This window comes from Charadrius vociferus, unplaced genomic scaffold (assembly GCF_000708025.1).
Source record: "Charadrius vociferus isolate BGI_N301 unplaced genomic scaffold, ASM70802v2 scaffold90, whole genome shotgun sequence".
Classification (NCBI taxonomy): Eukaryota; Metazoa; Chordata; class Aves; order Charadriiformes; family Charadriidae; genus Charadrius; species Charadrius vociferus.
Window position 1 is genome coordinate 731,926 of NW_009647222.1, and position 13,168 is coordinate 745,093.

Consider the following 13,168-nt stretch of genomic DNA (forward strand, 5'->3'; position numbering starts at 1 on the left):
GCAGCAGTGTCTTACTCCAACAGAAGAACTAAACTCCCGGCTCTGACCAATTACAGTTTTTTTAAATGCAACTAACAAGACAATTAAATAGAGTCAAGTAATAGAGTGATGGCAAGTAGCTGTTTATCCAAGGTGAGGAGGAGACTTTCCTTCAAATGGTTTTCAGTTCATATTCTTTCAATTACTTCAAAAGAATGCCCTGTTTGTTTTATGTTCTGTGGAGGTTCTTTGTAGAATTGTGAAAGACACCCTTAGATAGCTTTGGAGTTTTAAAATGCAAGGCTCCGTTTTCTATGCAATATTAATGGCAAATCCTTTGATTTTTGCAAACAATAATAGATTAGGATCATTCTTAGACCAAGTATAAGTGTTATGTGTGATTTTTAAAATGTTATTGTCGTCCAAACTGATTATAATTTGCTTTTAATTGCATGCTTTTTCTTTCCTCTCTTCTGTTTATCTTGTTTTCTTCCATTCTGCCACTTCACTGCCTGTCTGAAGCTGTTTAATGAATCAGTGCATGAGGTCAACCATTTTGGCTTTAAGTGGTTCAAGGTATGAGGACATCTCATTTGTGTGTACCTCTGCCCCCAGTGTTGGTTTTGTAGCCCTGTTTCGTGCAGTCCTACCCTCCATCATCTCATGATGTATGGTTTCCTGCTATTTTACAGACTTCAGATTTGAATTACAGCGTCCATGAAGCTACTCGGGATTTCATGGATCTCAGATAACTGTTTCAGATTAAAATCTTACTCTCTTTAATCCAGTGTTTGTAAGCGTCCCGGCAGTATGTATTAACTGTGGCAGTGGGTTAACTCTGTTAATACACAATCTCTATATGGTAAGATGTCTCCAGCTGACTAAAGCTTTCTGTTTATTTCAGGATCTTTGGCCTGTTCTTTATTTCACCTGTCACGAAAATAAAATCAGGCATTTTCTGCTGGGAGCAGCGCACCCATTGGATTGGGCATAGTTTTACTGACCTTACTGTTCTGTATAACAGAAACCCTGCCATACAGAAAGCAGATGAGGGAGTCTTAGATAGATATAAAGCCTTGAAAGTTTTCCAAGTTCTTTCTTTCTAACATATTCACCTGGTTTTGTTGGTGCACCTGCTGAATCTTGTGTGTAAATATTACTGTAAATTCTTTACAGCTGTGGGGTTAGGTACAAATGCGGCTGATGGCACTAGTTCAGCCCTCTAGGCTGAAGGTCAGAAGGCGTATGGAGACTTCGTTTTAAGTATTCTCCATAAGGCTGAAGGTAGGATTTCTCAGATAAACACTTCTATTATAAAGTTCTTTCTATTGGAGATCGCAAAACCAAATGTGGATCCAGGCACTTTTTCTGAATTAACCAAATCTGAGTTTACTTTAGGAAAGCTATTGTTACGTTCCTCAAAAAAAAAAAAAAAAAAAAAAAAAAAAAGGAAATAAATATAAGTTTTTCCCTGCTCAAAAATGCAGTGGTTGTTTTACTTCCCTAGGAAATACTACCGGGGGTCATCTTTGACAAAAGGGCCTGTCTTACTCACAAACTTTCTTTCACTGTTCTGGTGCATCTTACCATGCCTTCTCCTGCAGGAGGAGGTCATCTTCTGTATCAGCTTAGTCATAATCAGCACCATTCCCACAACAATGCTGGAAATGTCTTTTGATCTTTATAAAACAGTAAGACCCTTTTTGTGGAATGAAGTGAAGCAGAAGTTTAGGTTCTGTGATTCAGTGTCAATAATAAGTAGTGTCATGTCCTTGGCTGAAGGAGCACAATACTAGAATAACTTGCATTATAAGCCTTCATTATTGGAGGGTATAGTTCACAAACATGTACTGACCAAAGATACTTACACCCTCTCTCTCTTCGCTCGCTTTCATCCTCATACTTCAGTGCATGTCCCTTCAGTTTTCCCAGCCTGGGTCTTTCTGGGGCCATGTTGTCAAATGGAGCAGCGACCTAATTCATTATAGGAATTATCTTATTTTTTGAAGGAATTTTTTTGCTGATCTTGTTCATGGATCCCCTTGCAGAACTTGAGGCGCATATGAGGACGCATTGAGCTGTGGGGGTAGGACTGAGAAATGGAGTCAGGAATTGCTTAGTATTATTATTAAAATTATTTTTACAAGAAGATGTTATTGTGGCCTTTACAACAGGCTGCTATTTCTACAAGTGAGATGGTGCACCGCCTGACCACAACATATGTTTCTCTATCTTATTTTATTTCCTTCAAATTTGAAAAGCGGTATGGTTTAGAATTTTAAATAGTATTTCTGCTGATAGTAGTGTGTTCTGTTCTCTCATGAATATCAACTCTTACTTAAATGCACTCTCACTCCATATAATATCAGCTAATATCTAACTCCTTACCCTAAAATGTTATGGCAAATAAACACGTGACACACTGGCAATTACCTGTTCATTCCTTCCTTCCTTAAGTAGTTACTTAAACTGAAATTTCTGAGTTACTGGTCTAATCTTGACACCCCCCATCAACTTTTTTTGCACTTATGGTTCACAGTGGGAAATTTTAAATGAGGTGAAGTATATAGACCTATAGATAGCTATATCCATGTTCATGCACTGTATCTTTTTATCCTGCACATGGCAGGTTTCTCAGCTTTGTCTTTTGAGAAAAAAATTAAATTTTTAAATGTATTTTCTTATGCTAATTCCTTCCTGCCACTATCTTTATAAGTTATTTCAGCAAAAAAAGCAGGATTTCGTATTCTTTCAGGCACATGTTGCGTGTAAAATATGTTGATAACAAGACACCTGATATTCTCTATCATATGTGCCTACATCAAAATTCATGTCTATTTGTTAAGGAAAAATATATATGAAATCAGTTAATAACTCAACTAGAGCCTCCTTCAGTTCTCTTCTTTTTCCCCATCTCTTGTACCGGGATTTCCCTATTGTAAGTACAAGGTCTGTAGAGGTTTGAATATAGAGTACAGCCTCCAAGAGCCTTTTCTTTTACCTGTCAGTTACTACAGAGAAAGACTAGCCAAGTTTTGAATGATACCCCTCATTTGCCCTTCCATCATAACACCATTCTGGTCCCATTTTAACTTTCTAACACATAGACTACCTTTTCTTGTAAGAATAGAAACTAAATTTACAATGGAATTATATATTGGACTCTAGTCTATCAAGTATCTTCTAAAAATGCAAAATAAATTAAAACACATACCCTTTTTGCTGAACATTGCTAGTGAAGTAGACCTAAAATATTTTCTAAAGTGTGTTGAGTGTTGGAATTATCTCACAGCACAAATTCTGACAGATTAAGTTACTTCCTATAGGTCCCTGTAAACGGAAAATATAAAGTGGAATTTCTCATGAACCATTTAACCTATAGGTGTTTTCTGAGCACTGTACAAATGTTAGAATTCTGACTGCTCTGTAACAGATGCTGGACAGTTTGCTTTTAATTGTTGGGGGTTTTTGTCTCTTCTTCTGTATTTCCTAATGAGAACTTTGAAAAACTTATATTTTAATTTCTTTTTGCTGATATAAATTGTTTTAAGAGCTTTTTAACTCTCTTGTCAGCCTGAAGTTTTTCCCATCATTTTTTAAGATATATGGGTTTTTTTATTCTTTTCCTTTGGTTAGAGAAAGCATTTTGGCTAGGTAAAGTTGACTGTGCACCATGTCTTTGTCAATGTTTGCAGTCGTTTTTAGAAGCACTGCTTCTCCCTAAAGTTACTACTTCTCCCCTGGTATTTAAACGGATTATGTAGTCTCTTCCTTTAAGAATACCCAGATTTGTATTGAGTCATACTCCTTACATGGGAAGGGTGATTCAGTGTGTCAGGGATAACATGTAGGTTCTTCCGTATTAAGTAACGTACCTTTTAAGACGTATAACAGAGTGGAATTTTTATTCTTTTCTGTCTTAGGTGTGTTCAGCTGTGCCTGGTTGGGGGCTTGGGAAATATTTTTTTTTGCCTCCAGTAGAGAAGAAGGAATAGGAAAAAAAATGGTGAACAGAAAATCGCACTCAGACTTTGGGACAGAGATATTTTTCTAACATTGTAAGGGAAAAAGCTTCTAAATATTTTGTTTAATTTCTTGCACTCCTAGGACATTATGCCTTTTATTATAGTCAAGTATTCTAGACAAAGCTCTGTCCTGGCATCCTTCTAACTGTTATATTATTTTCTCAAGTTTCTACCTCTAGATAGTATTTTATTTGTCGTGGCTCAAGAGAAAATCAAAGTCTTGAGTTGCCTTCAAGTCTGGTTTGAAGGAGAAAGTCATGAAGATTTGGTTACATTAATGATTGCTTGGAATTGTGAGGACCCAACCAAATACTTGTGTTAATATTTGTTTAAAGCTTCTGCTTTTCTCATTTGGAATTTCTTTTCCATTTTCCAGTTGGATTATTTAACTGTGATTTTAGATGCAAGTGTGATACACTGATACATAGAACAAAGTATTAGAAAAGTTCATTAGACTTGTACATTAGATTCATAAATTCAAATATATATACTCTTTTTCTGATGTAATTGATTTTCCCCAAAATCCATGAAGTGCAAGAAAAGAAATTGTATTCCTTTCCAGACCATTCTTCTATTCAGAGAAACACAGAAGAGTGACAGACTTGAGGCTCATCAAATTGAGGATGCTGCTCCTTTTTGAAATGTTTCCTACTCACCCAAAAGCTTCCAGACTTTGTGTCATGGTTTAACCCCAGACAGCAGCTAGGACCGTGCAGCTGCTCACTCACCCCCCGAGTTGGGATGAGGGAGAGAATCAGAAGAGTAAAAGTGAGAAAAAACTTGTGGGTTGAGATAAAGACTGTTTAATAGGTAACGCAAAAGCCGTGCACGCAAGCAAAGCAAAACAAGGAATTCGTTTATTGGCAGGCGGGTGTTCAGCCATGTCCAGGAAAGCAGGGCTCCATCACGCATAATGATTACTTGGGAAGACAAATGCCATAACTCCGAATGTCCCCCCTTTCCTTCTTCTCCCCCCAGCTTTGTATGCTAAGCATGATACTATATGGTATGGACTATCTCTTTGGTCAGTTAGGGTCAGCTGTCCCGGCTGTGTCTTCTCCCAACTTTTTGTGCGGTGTGAGGAGCAGAAAAGGCCTTGAATGCCTACCGACAACCAAAAACATTAACGTACTATCAACAGTATTTCTCATCCCAAATCCAAAACATAGCACTATACCAGCTGTTAGCAATAAAGTCAACCCCATCCCAGCCGAAACCATGACACTTTGCTGTACTCCTGTTTACCATCAGGTTCCTTCAAACCTTTCACTGAATTTCAGCCTGAGTACAGTTGGCTCGGTATGGTGGGATTACTTCGTTATTGTGTCTAGGTTTTGCTATTCTGCTATTTGCTGTTAACTGCAATGCTAAAGATTTGCTTCCACAAGTTAGTAGAGGTGGAAACTTTCCTCAGCTTACCAATGAGCCTGTACTTCTTCAGTTAGACACGTGTTCAGCCTTCGTGGGGCAACGCGTGTGCTTTCACGTAATAACTGTGCTTTCAGGTATTTATGTTTGTGATCCTTAATGTCTTCTCAGAAAAGAGTGTTAAAGTTGTATGTGGAATTAGCATACCGTTTTTTTCACTGCTTGTAGTGAGTCAATGCCAGAATTTTTCTCTTTGGAAAATTGATCTGTGCTATATAAATTGACAATCTATGCTATGCTCTGTAGCACAGCATTAAATATTTACTTTGAATATTATTCAGTTATGTCTAAACTGTCTGCCACAGTGACATATCCTAGTTAACCTGAACCTAAAATGCAGCAAAATGGGGAAATTAGCATGGTCTACAGAAGGCTTATAAAAAACCTGCTGAAATCCTTGGGCAATTAGTCTCAGCTGAAAGGCTTCCTTTGGCCCAATTGCTAGTGCTACCTTAGCAGCAATCACAGAGTAGATGTACCCAAAGAAATATTAAGTTATTTTGAAGATGTCCGTGTTTAGAGTTGTGGCTGGAGTATCATGAACTAACCATAGTTCTAGAGATTTTCTTTGGATGTAACACATTGTGCTGAAGGAGTGTGTGCAAAACTGTGCAGACTGTGCTAAATTCTAGTCTCTCTGCCCCTGTAGAGCTTTTTAAATGGTGATCAAAATCCAGGTTTTAGCAAGATTGTTATCCCTTGAGGTAGTGATTGCTGCTGTGTTCCCAAGGGGCTGGAAAGATTCATTGCTAGCCACAGAAGATAAACACAAGAGAGTTTCCTAAGACTGTACATTATGTAAAATAAAACAGGACAGCTTCCCTTGGTATAGTTGCAAGGGTTAAAGAATATAATGACAATATCATGTTGGATAATGGTTCCACTTGAGGGAAACACAAAAATAAAATTCTAACTTGTTATAGTCTTCAGATACCAGAGACTACAACAGGTTCCTGTCCTCAATAGATATCAGAATACGGTTTTTCACTTATTTTTTCCAGGCCTGACTCAAATATTTTGTATGTGTTAAGCAGAGACAATTATTGCTTCCTTCTCAAGAGCTCTTGTCCCAGCAGTAGGCCATTGCTTATTTATATGGCTTATAGCCCTCATTTAGAAGATACAACTGTCAAAGCTACCTCCAAACATTTTAACAAGACACAGCTGGGACTTATTCAGTCCTGAAGTCTGGCAACTCAGGAGCTTTCTCTTTTCCAAACATCTGTGAATTTTGATTCCTCTTCCTTCATACAAGAGCTTAGTGCTTGCAGACTATGAGCAAAAAGCAGTCTGGATTGACACTCAGGTAACGTAGTCCTTGACAAAGTCTCCTGTATTTCTATTTCTGTCGGTTCTGCAGGAGAAGTGTGATAATGTCATATATCTGATCAGTCTAATATTAGTGCTCTTCATTGCCTAAGGCCATCAGTGGAGACAGTAAGGAGCAACACAGAGCATTGAGAGACCAGCTCATGGAAGCAGGAGACACCAGCTGTCTAAGTATCTCACTTTCACAGCCATAAGAAAATTTGCATTCAACTACAATATCCTACAGCTTTTCAGACCATAGTCTTTTGTTCTCTCTCTATCTCCTTTGTCCACCTACAGGCATATGAATGCTCATGCACTGGTGATGAATAAGGAGAGCTTAAACTGGAGCTAGAGCTCCAATCTGTGTGGTGGGGCAGAGCCATTCTGCTTTATACCCTTCTGCTGCCAGTGTGGCAGAGCTTTCAGCTGTTCTTCTAGTTGAGGGCTGTCCTTACCTTATAAACCAGAAATCACATTTTAATTTTATTGGGGGATGGGGGGGGTGTGGATTTTTCTTGTTACTGCTTACTTATTTCTCTCATTTTCCTCTGATATTTTTAGCTCTCAAAAAGCTATGTCTAACAGCTTTCCCAATATCCATAAGAATTTGAAAGTTGTTCCCCTAATTCAGAGTAGCCAAGAATTTAGTTAAGTGTCTTGGATATAGTCTTTAAGAGTACCTAAAGCCACCCTACTGCTTTAACGAAAATGGGGCTATGATGAAACCATAATTCATTTCCCTCTTATTTTGTGTAAAGGTTTATTAGCTTGTGATTTAAGCAAACCATCTGGTCCTGCTGGCAATCTACATTATGTCAGACTCAGTGCTTTCTCCCTGTAATATGTTACTTGAGGCAGTTAAATTACATACTTAAGTCCCAAGTCTGGCTCGTGCTTTTTCCATGTCTTAACATCTGTTCTGGGAAAATTTTCTGGGATCCAAACAAGTTTGCATGGAGCCAGAACTCTTGTCTTTGTCTTTCTTTTCATGTCTATTTTTTTTCTGTTTCTTCTGTCCTGCAGTCTGATCAGTTCAAGTAAGTAAAAGATGATGCAGAAATTTGCAGTCCCTTCATCATTTCACTAATGACAGTGAAATGAAAAATAGTTTAAAAACTCAAGAGCTGTAAAAAAGGAGAGGCTCCTCTGAGAGAGTTGCACTTTATGGGAAATGTTAATTACTTTTTTCAGCCCTTGTAGTGTTCTTACTACTGACTTCTCATTGCAAGACTTTTTGTTTTGCTGGCCTAATTCATTCTGGGCAAAAGTACAGGTTTCTAGTACATTTTGTCTTGTAATGCTAATTTCTTATTTATACAAGAAAGGTCTATGTTCAGAAAGGAAATAATTTTAAATATACAAGTTAGCCTGCTGTGGTGGTTTTGAAAATAAGATCTCTCATGATTGATTTATACAATGCTTATGGAAAATTAATTGTTCATGTTGGTATTCGTATCTTTATTCTCTAAAATTTCATCATTTTGTGTTCTGCCTGGAACTTTTGAGACACAATAATGAATATAAGCAGCTATCCCGTAGCCACTGTGTCAGTATGTATATTGAAAGAAAAACAATTTCTTTCCTTAAATCAGAAACATAAAAACACATCTGTTTTCAGGCATGTAATGGAATATTAAGCCTTCTCTGCGTCTAAAGTACTGTATCTCCAGTTTAGAAGTGGGGTTCTTAGTGTAATAGTCAAGTCCCCTTGTCATGTCCTGTGAAACCTTTAGTTGTGGACTGATGTGCAGTCTTTTGTGCTTGATCAAAAGAAAGAAAAGTGCGAGGAAGGAAGAATAACAAGACTAACAGATACCTTGGACCATCTGGATAACTGAAGCTTTAGCTGAATCGGTGAAAAACCTCATGAAGTTCAGCAAGACCAAGTGCAAGGGCCTGCACCTGGTTCGAGGCAATTTCCGGTATCAATACAGACAGGGGGATGAATGGATTGAGAGCAGCCCTGCAGAGAAGAACTTGAGGATACTGGTGGATGAAAAATTGGACAAGACTATATGTGCTATTTGTGTCCATAGCCCAGAAAACCAATTGTGTCCTGGGCTGCAATTGTGTCCTGCAGGTGATTCTCCCTGTCTCCTCAGCTCTCATGAGACCCCACCTGGAGTACTGAGTCCAGCTCTGGAGTCCCAGCACAAGAAAGACATGGACCTGTTAGAAGAGGTCCAGGCCACTAAAATTGTCAGAGGGCTGGAACACCTCTCCTTTCAAGAAAGAAGGAGAGAATTAGCGTTGTTCAGCTTGGAGAAGAGAAGGCTCTGGGGAGGTGTTATTGTGACCTTTCAGTGTATAAATGGAGCTTATAAGAAAGATGGAGAGAGACTTTTAACTAAGGCCTGTAGGGACAAGACAAGGGGCAACAGTTTTAAGCTGGAAGAAGGTAGATTTAGACTGCGCATAAGGAAGAATTTTTTTACGATGAAAGTGGTAAAACACTGGAACAGGTTGCCCAGAGAACTTGTGGATGCCCCATCATTAGAATTGTTCAAGGTCAGGCTGGATAAGGCTCTGAACAACCTGATCTAGTTAAGGACATCTCCACCCATGGCAGCAGGGTTGGCACTTCCAACCCAAACCATTCTATGGTTCTATGAAAAAATGAGTAACAGAGAAATGCAGTCTATTCTGCAAAGATTGTTAATCTACAAGTGGAGAAAAGCCTTCTCTAACATTAACACTAAACATTTTTAATGTAGTGTATCAGTGATTTGCCAGCCTTAATAAATATTAATTAAGCCAGTCATATATATTTGAACTCTGGGTACATTCATGTCCTGTTACTTGAGGCTGGAAAATTTTCCTTTGCAGTGGCTGTGGAGGGCATTCTTTAGTTTTTTCCTCTTTCTTTATATTCACATAGCATATAAAGGTGGGTTGTGTAGGTCACCATTTCAGAATAGATCCTCTGCCCCTGCAAGTGTTTTTTCAAGTGCATTTTGCACCTTTCTTTGCCATATTGATGACTTTGTCCGTTACCTCTTTATATTTCCACAGTACCACTGTAGTGAATTACATCATGTTGCATTCATGATGAAAATTAAGCTCCAGAGCTATCTTCCTGAGATGGCTATGGAGGCCTTTTTCAATTTTCTGTGCAGTAGAAAAGTTCTCTTCAGGTGATCCTTCATCGCTGAGGGAGAAGTTCCCAATGGGAAGAAAAAGGTAGCTGTCCCACTGCATTGTAATTTAAACACAATGAAGTGTTTGGAGATCCTGATGCTGCTTCGGTTAGCTTGTCTGCCTAGAATGACCTTAGCTGTTGGAGTCTGTGGGCTCTTTAAGAGGCACCCAGTCAACTGCAGAAGTTGATGTAACCTTCATCTTGGCATGAAATATCTACTGTGTCTCAGAAATTTTCAGTAGTGCATTAGTTCTCTCATAACAGGTGGGAATTTGAGCTTGCCTATCCTGATCATCACTAATCTTCCCAGAAGCTAGCACAGAGGTTGGTAGGATTCGCAGCCTCAGTAATATTTTGCATATCCAGTCCCTTTCTCAATTTTTACTGTCTATTAATAAGACTTTTTGGGAACTTGATCAAGCTCTTTGGAAGTCCCTGGCTTCACATTAGCCAATGCCCAGAAAAGCTTACCAGAAACACCACATACTTAGAGGTAATGTGGTATCTGTATGTTTATGTAACAGCCTGTTTTCTGATTATGACAGTTGCATCAGAGGAAGCTAAAGGTAGAGTTTGTAGGAGCAGGGAAGGTTCAAATAGTAGACAGTCTCCTGAAAAGGACTTGATGGTGGGTTTTTTGTATTACATAATTTCTTCAGTTTCTTTACAGGCTGCCATTGACATGGTAGATAAACTTCTGTTTTACTGCCTTTTTTTCTCCACCTTGCTTTCATGCTTTATAAGGAGATGTAATGCTATGTAAAAAATGTGTCCTATGTTGACATTTCCCTTTTCTATTACTGTGATTCCCATACTGATCTAATTTACATAGTTTCTTCAGTCTCTCGGGAACTCTCTCTTCTAATGGAAACTTCATTCAGCTTCATGTTCTTACTTAAAGATAAGCTGTCACCTGGCATGGTCACTTAGGGCTTAAAAACAATGGAAAAAAAATAACGTCCATTTAAGTTCTCTGCAAATCCATCCTGCTCAGAATACCTGAAGGCCTTTCCAGCCTGTCTACGGAGAACTGAATCACAGGTGAGTCACAGGTAGTCAAAGATACACTCTGCTTTACATGCTATCATTTCAGCAGAGCAAAAAGAGAAGCAAGAATGCACTCTTTACCCCTTCTGAAATTAAAACTTTCTAGTTATATCTGACAGGGCACAAGCTTACCTGCAGTTAAATTGAAAATGTCAGCAGCATGTCTCTGCAAATGTCTCTGCGTGCCAAGAACTCTGGATCTTGGCAAATACTTTTTCTTTATTATATAATTAGCTGCTCTCAGGGGAAGAAAAAATCAAGGGTAGATTTGAAGTTTTTTGTATAGGCTAAATTAGATGTGCTTTGCAAGCAGTTTGCTTCCAGTGAATATTCCTGTATCATTTCTCACAGGACTGCTTACTGGAACATAGACAGACAGGTCTGCACGAAGATTCATAAGCTGCCAAATAAAATGTTTTGTTTTGTAGGAGTTTAATTGAAATGCTCCCATGGAGTATCTATAACTTGATGAATCTGAACAACGAAGTCTTTATTGTGAATACAGTCATCACTATTTTGGTGATTTTTGTCTTTAGTAAATTGCATGACAAATGGTACTTGCTGGAGAGGATGGAAGGTAATGGCAGTTGCAAGCTAAGCTGTTGGCACGGTTTAAAAGCCGCTCGCATTCCAGTCATTCCTAATACGTGATGAGGTCAATTTTCTTTTAACCTGCAAAAATACACAATATAACCTTAGATTTAAAAGAATTACCAAATGGAGCAATGAGCTTAAGTACCTGCAATAACCACTACTGCAAAGTACTCCTGCAGAGTTAGATCTTTAGAGAGTTAGCACTAGGAGCCTTGACCTAGATGTCAGCTTCTACCCTCGGTGTGTCTTCTTAACAGCCCAGAGTTGTTGCATCAAGCGAACTGGCCCTTCTGTGTTAGCATCGCTAATCTTGATGGCTGGGAATGGAGTGAAGGATGTCAGAAATCTTTCAAACCTGATTATGGAAAAGGTGTTGCTTCAAAGATTGTTTTATTTTGACAACTGACAGATTGACACAAGCCCTTTTGATTGTTGCAGTTGGCTGGGGACTTGTTTATTTGAGGTTGTTTTCTGTTATAAACAGAGGGTTTTGTAGTTGGAGTGCCTTTTTTCTTCTCAGTTTAAAGGAAAATGTTTAGGTAGGTAATTCTGATCCACCCAAAGGAAGTAGGAGCTGATGCACTAGAAGCTGATAGACTAGTATACCTTCACTTCCCCAGCTTGTTGCTGTTTTTCTGTTTCTAGGTGTCAGTTTCCATCCTAGTAATAATTTTGCTATTCATTGTTTCTGCAGTTTTTCTTTGCATTCTTCTCTGACATACTTCTCTGTTTCATTTTATGGCATTTTATCTATGTTTGTTTTAAAAATTGACAGAGTTTCTGATCTTATTTTGCACACCAAACACTAATAAGACAGGAAGAGATTGGTTATTATATGCATGCTAGCCAGTTTGGACTGTGTGTCACTGAAATTCTCCTTCGGACTGTTGATTATTGGATGAATTGTTGGCTGTACATTTTGAGTAGGTTTTGATAATTGCATATTCAAAATTTTTCTTAATTTGCTGGGCATAAGAAGAATGCCTGTCAGCTGCATTTGAGTAGAAGTAGATAGGCTTTCTACAGTAAGCACTGCACAATGTCTATGCTAGATTTTTATAAATCTGCCAATTCTGAATTGCAATGTTTCTTGCTCGATAACTGATTGAGGATGGAAACCAATCTTGTTACCCGTGTTTGTCCTGACTCATTAGCTCTGCGTTTAGGAGGACAGGATTTATTAAAGCAAGGGATGGTATGTTCCATACCTTCCATCCTCCGGCACACGTATAGCAAGTGATGTTCCCAACTCTCTTCATGAAAACATGGAAGTAGAAATTCAGCTTAGTATAATTTCAGTAATTTGCTTCCAGGATGGAGCACAAGTTGATTGTTATGCAGGGATATAAACGCAATGCAGTGCTGTATTGTCATTCTAACTGTGTACAAATGCATGATTGTGTACAATAGTAGCATCTGAGTTTCTCCCATTTGAAGCACATTATAAAATCGTTTATGAACACTTGGTTGTGATAGTGAAATTCTATATGGAAAAAGTCAGTGAAAGTAATATGTGCCATCAAGCATTATTACAAAATTATTAAAAGAATATCCAGAAGGTTTTGTATGTTACATGTAGCTATACTTGAGCATTTATTGTGGATTTGCATTTTAATTACTGATAAATTCTAACTGAGATAGAACC

At 38.3% G+C, this 13,168-nt stretch overlaps 1 protein-coding gene across 1 annotated transcript in view; it reads left to right on the forward strand.

Moving 5' to 3' along the window:
- The window catches only part of ERC1 (ELKS/RAB6-interacting/CAST family member 1), a 303,616-nt gene that overhangs the window by 188,988 nt on the left and 101,460 nt on the right, over positions 1-13,168 (forward strand). The gene's annotated exons all lie outside the window — the stretch shown is intronic.